Genomic DNA, 5,534 nt, shown 5'->3' with positions numbered 1-5,534 from the left:
AATACAACGCTCACCCCCCATTTGGGCTCGTACACAAAAACGTGTCATTATGGCAAATAAATAGCCTAAATTTGAGAAACTCGCTCCTAAGGAGGCACGGCTATAAAAAAAAAAAAAGGGGGGGGGGGGGGGGGGGGGGAATGAACCAAACACACAACACTGGCACAGTGCCAGAATCAGCATGTCTGTCCTCCTCTCTGCCAGAGAAGAAAGAAACCTGAAAGAGATGGATAGGGAAATAAAAGAAAGAAAAGCAAAAAAAACAAGAAAGGAAAAAATCTATCACTTCAAACAGCGGTAGTACGAGAGAGCTTTTTAATCTGTTTTTTATTAAACAAGGCAAGATTTTTTGCTATTGACTTTTTTTTCCCATTGCATTAGCGTGCATTATTTGGAAATAATTACGCATGTTGGAGTGTTTCATATAGAGACATCCAACGGTGAGGAAGACCTATTAGCATGCTGTCCGCAGCCCATCAATAAAGTGAACCTGCAGGTGCATTTGAATAATCAGCTTAAGGGACGACATGGGGTGGGGTGTGTGTGTGTGTGTGTGTGTGTGTCTGTGTGTGTGTGTGTGTGTGTGTGTGTGTGTGTGTCTGTGTGTGTGTGAAGGGGATGGGGTGGTGGTGGTGGCGTGTGTGGTGTGTGTGTGTGTGGTGGGGGGGGGGGGGTTCGCCACACTAAGCATGCATATTTCTCATGTCATCTTCCACATGCGGAGACACTCAAAAGAGAACATAATCAATATGTACCAGCTTAAGCACTCCGATAGAAAGGGAAGAGAGAGAGAGAGAGAGAACCAGGGGAGGGATAGACAGTGAAAGAGTGAAAACAGAATACCTGTGGTTCACATCAGGTAACCTCTGCCAATATAGAACAAGCAATCTGCTCACACATTCAAGGTAATGACAAAAATGTAAAATAAAAGGTAATGCTTTATATGTTTGAAAAGCTGTGTTAATAAACCATTTGCGAGATATTACTAAATGGTTAGTTAGTTATAATGTATTTAGAACCATCACTACATGGTAACACCTTATAAAAACCAACATTAGAGAATGTTACTAAAGATAGCTTGTAAGACACTTAAATACATCATGTACTGTAAATGCTTGACACATAATTTCTAACTAAATGGCTAGTCAGATATTTACTAGATACATTCTCTATATTTACTAGATACATTCTCTATATTTACTGCATTCTCAACCCGTACCCACTGTACATTACTTACAAATAGTTTAGAAGACTTATCTTTATACATTTTATATTACATTACATTACATTACATTTGGCTGACGCTTTTTAACCAAAGCGACTTACAACATGGTAAAAACATTTAAGCTTTTAAGAGCACTTCCAATAACAAATTAAAAACCACAATAAGTGCATCAATGAGTGTAATTGTCTCTAGTAGTGCTATGAGAGATGTTCTCTGAAGAGCTGGGTTTTTTCAGACATTTTATTGAAGATGGCGAGGGATGTCCCTACTCTAGTAGAAACAGGTAGCGCATTCCACCAACGAGGGACGACAGATGATAAAAGTTTGGATTGGCCTGAGCGTGCTGGCGGAAGAGCTAGACGTCGCTCGGCTGAGGAGCACAGCGTTGTTTGGGATAGGAAAGGCAGTAGCGAGACAGGACGGTAGTTCTCAACTTGAGCCAGGTTGAGTGAAGGTTTCTTAAATAGAGGTGTAACCTGGGCCGCTTTGAACGCTGCTGGGAAAGTGCCGGATGTTAGGGAGGCATTGACCGTGGTGTGTTGTATGGTGGTACTCTAACACTCACACATAAATAAATCAAGGGGTTGGCCAGAACCAGTATTTGGCAATGTGGGCTGGTTACAATAGACTAGGTACTGTGTGGGTCACCTGTGGCCTTGGGAAGCTGAGACGAGGAGAGGAGTTGTCCATGGTGCTGGAACTCAGACCTGATGCGGTGACCCCTCAATGCTCCCAGAGTGCTGATTCACCTGCGGACACACTCCCCATCTCTTTCACTTCTCCACTCTATGCCACCCCTCTCTCACTTTCTCTTCTGCCCTCCACCATTCCCCCTCTCTCTCCCTTCTTCTCTTCTGCCCTCCATCACTCCCCACTCTCTCTCCCTCTCTCTCCTTCTCTCTCTTCTTCTCTTCTGCCCTCAACCATTCCCCCTCTCTTTCCCTCTCTCCATCTATATCTCTCTCTCCCCCCCTCATTCTCTCTCTCCCTCTCTCTCCTTCTCCTCTGCCCTGCATCACTCCCCCCCCCCCCCCTCTCTCTCTCTCTCTCTCTCTCTCTCTCTCTCTCTCTCTCTCTCTCTCTCTCCATAAGCACACTCTCACCTTTCACTCCGTCCGGCGCTCCCGCTGGCTCACTTCAAACACTCGCTCACACGGCTGGCCAGCCGGCTGCAGGGCTGCCACTCAGTGGCCTCACTCACTCTGGGAGGGGAAGGCATACCGTATGGACAAACAGCAACTCACATGTATAGGAACATGATATGCTTCAGGTGAGGAGACACACACACACACACACACACACACACACATACACACAGGAATAGATATAACTATGCACACACAGAGATGTTCACATGAACACACTTACGGTGAACACTCAAGCAGAGAAACACACTTTGCTTGCTATGTCACACTTCACATCTATAGACACACACACACACACACACACACACACACGCACACCCACCCACAAACACACACACACACACACACTCATGCACACAGACACACACACGCGCGCACGCACGCACGCACGCACGCACGCACGCACGCACGCACGCACGCACGCACGCACGCACGCATACAAACACACACACACACACACACACACACACACACACACACACACACACACACACACACACACATAAGGACTCTCACAAACAGAAGCAGAGGCACACCACCGCTGAGCTCCACGCCTCCTTGGAGCCGATGCCAGCAGCCTCTGGTGCACCCTGAGGCTTCAAAGGCGGCTTATCTGACTCACACTCCGTGGGTCCTCTCTAACGCCACACCCGCTGACCCCGCCCGCCGCCTGCCCACAAACAACACCGCCTCAACCACTACCTCCACCTTCACCGCTCGCCTGCCCACAAACAACACCGCCTCCACCACCACCTCCACCTCCACCGCTCGCCTGTCCACAAACAACACCACCTCCACCTCCACCGCTCGCCTGCCCACAAACAACACCGCCTCCACCTCCACCTCCACCGCTCGCCTGTCCACAAACAACACCACCTCCACCTCCACCGCTCGCCTGCCCACAAACAACACCGCCTCCACCGCCACCTCCACCTCCACCGCTCGCCTGTCCACAAACAACACCACCTCCACCGCCACCTCCACCTCCACCGCTCGCCTGTCCACAAACAACACCGCCTCCACCACCACCTCCACCTCCACCGCTCGCCTGCCCACAAACAACACCGCCTCCACCACCACCTCCACCTCCACCACTCGCCTGTCCACAAACAACACCGCCTCCACCACCACCTCCACCGCTCGCCTGCCCACAAACAACACCGCCTCCACCACCACCTCCACCTCCACCGCTCGCCTGCCCACAAACAACACCGCCTCCACCACCACCTCCACCTCCACCGCTCGCCTGTCCACAAACAACACCACCACCACCTCCACCGCTCGCCTTCCCCACAAACACCACCACCTCCACCTCTTGCCTTCCCCCAAACAACACCACCACCACCTCTCGCCTTCCCCACAAACACCAACACCACTTCCACCACTCGCCTGTCCACAAACAACCCCACCTCCACCTCTCACCTTCCTCACAAAGACCACCACCTTCACCACCACGTCCACCTCGTCTTCCTCACAAACACCACCACCTCCACCACTCTCCTTCCCCACAAACAACACCACAAACACCACCACCTCTCGCCTTCCCCACAAACACCACCTCCACTTCAACCACTCGCCTGGCCACAAACACCACCACCTCCGCCTCTTGCCTTCCCCACAAACAACACCAACTCCACCTCCACCACCATCTCCACCACTTGCCTTCCCCACAAACACCACCACCTCCACCTCTCGCCTTCCCCACAAACAACACCACCTCCACCTCTCGCCTTCCCCACAAAGACCACCACCTCCACCTCTCGCCTTCCTCACAAACAACACCACCTCCACTTCAACCACTCGCCTGGCCACAAACAACACCACCTCCACCACTCGGCCTGCCCATACACCCCTCACCCACCACCTAGCAAAACCATCAGTCACTGTCACCCACCACCACCACCGCCACCTCCAATACCAACACCACTTCTCTCACACACACACACACACACACACACACACACACAGTCAGCAGCATCCCCCTCACTCCCCTTCTCAGCATCCAGACATTAGACATGCACTTCCCACTGACAGCAACGACACATGCTTCCAGAAATGTCCATGGGAACCATGCATGCTGGAGATAATAACATTAGATGATGTGTGTGTGTGTGTGTGTGTGTGTGTGTGTGTGTGTGTGTGTGTGTGTGTGTGTGTGTGTGTACACTTTTGTACTTTTGCACTTTGTGGCTTTTTTCCATTCTGAGAAAGATATGGTGCATACATAATACCCATATTTGCAATCGCCTTTCTTTCTGTGTGTGCGGGGTGGGGTGGGGTGGGGGGAGAAAAAGGGAAGAAAAAAAAGAAGAATACGAAATAAATAAACTGTTTCTCATGTGCCAAGATGGCTGTGTTTGGCCACGCTGTTGGCAGGCTGTGCATTTCAGGCTGTTAATTGCATTTGGCAGCGACACCAGAGAGGGGAAAGAGAGAGAGAGAGAGAAACAGGGCTTCCGCATCGCCTCTCTCCTTCTGTCTGCCTGAGAAGAGTTCACTGGGATTTTAGACAGCTTGTGTTAGTCTCTCCCTCTCTCTCCCACCCACCCACACAAACACACACACACACACACACACACACACACACACATATTTTGCCTGAGACGAAACCAAACATTTCCACAGGTTGGCTATAGCATCAAAACTACAATTACTAATTATTTCAGTGATTTGTTGCAATGGCTGGACACATTACTGTACATCCTGTTCAGTTGGCCTCTGACATGAATGGATGGCTCGCTCTACCAGAAATAACTTTCATGCCCCACAGTGCCATTCCAATGAGACGTTTCAGCCTTACAGTGAAATGTTGGCTTGAGGGACTGCGTGTTATTTTTTTTTATGAGATAGGGAGAGAGGGGGAACATATCGAGACCTACAGGCCTAATTTTGGTGATTGATTTAGTATGCTAATCAGGCGGCTTCGCATTGCACGGCTATCGCGGTGACAGAGACGAAACGAACCAATCAGGAGCCTCCATTGTCTTTGTTCACCTCGGTTATCTTTGCGGGCCCCGTCATCACCCATGGAAACACAGCTCCCATTTGATAGATGGGCTTGTCGCAAAACATTTTTCCACTCCTCATTTCACCCAAAAAAAAGAAAGGCTAAAGAGAGAGAGAGAAGAGAAAGAGAGGGGTGGGTGGGTGGGTGGGTTAGTGGG

The sequence above is a fragment of the Sardina pilchardus genome, chromosome 24 (assembly GCF_963854185.1).
Source record: "Sardina pilchardus chromosome 24, fSarPil1.1, whole genome shotgun sequence".
NCBI classification, from domain to species: domain Eukaryota; kingdom Metazoa; phylum Chordata; class Actinopteri; order Clupeiformes; family Clupeidae; genus Sardina; species Sardina pilchardus.
This window is presented reverse-complemented; position numbering follows the sequence as displayed.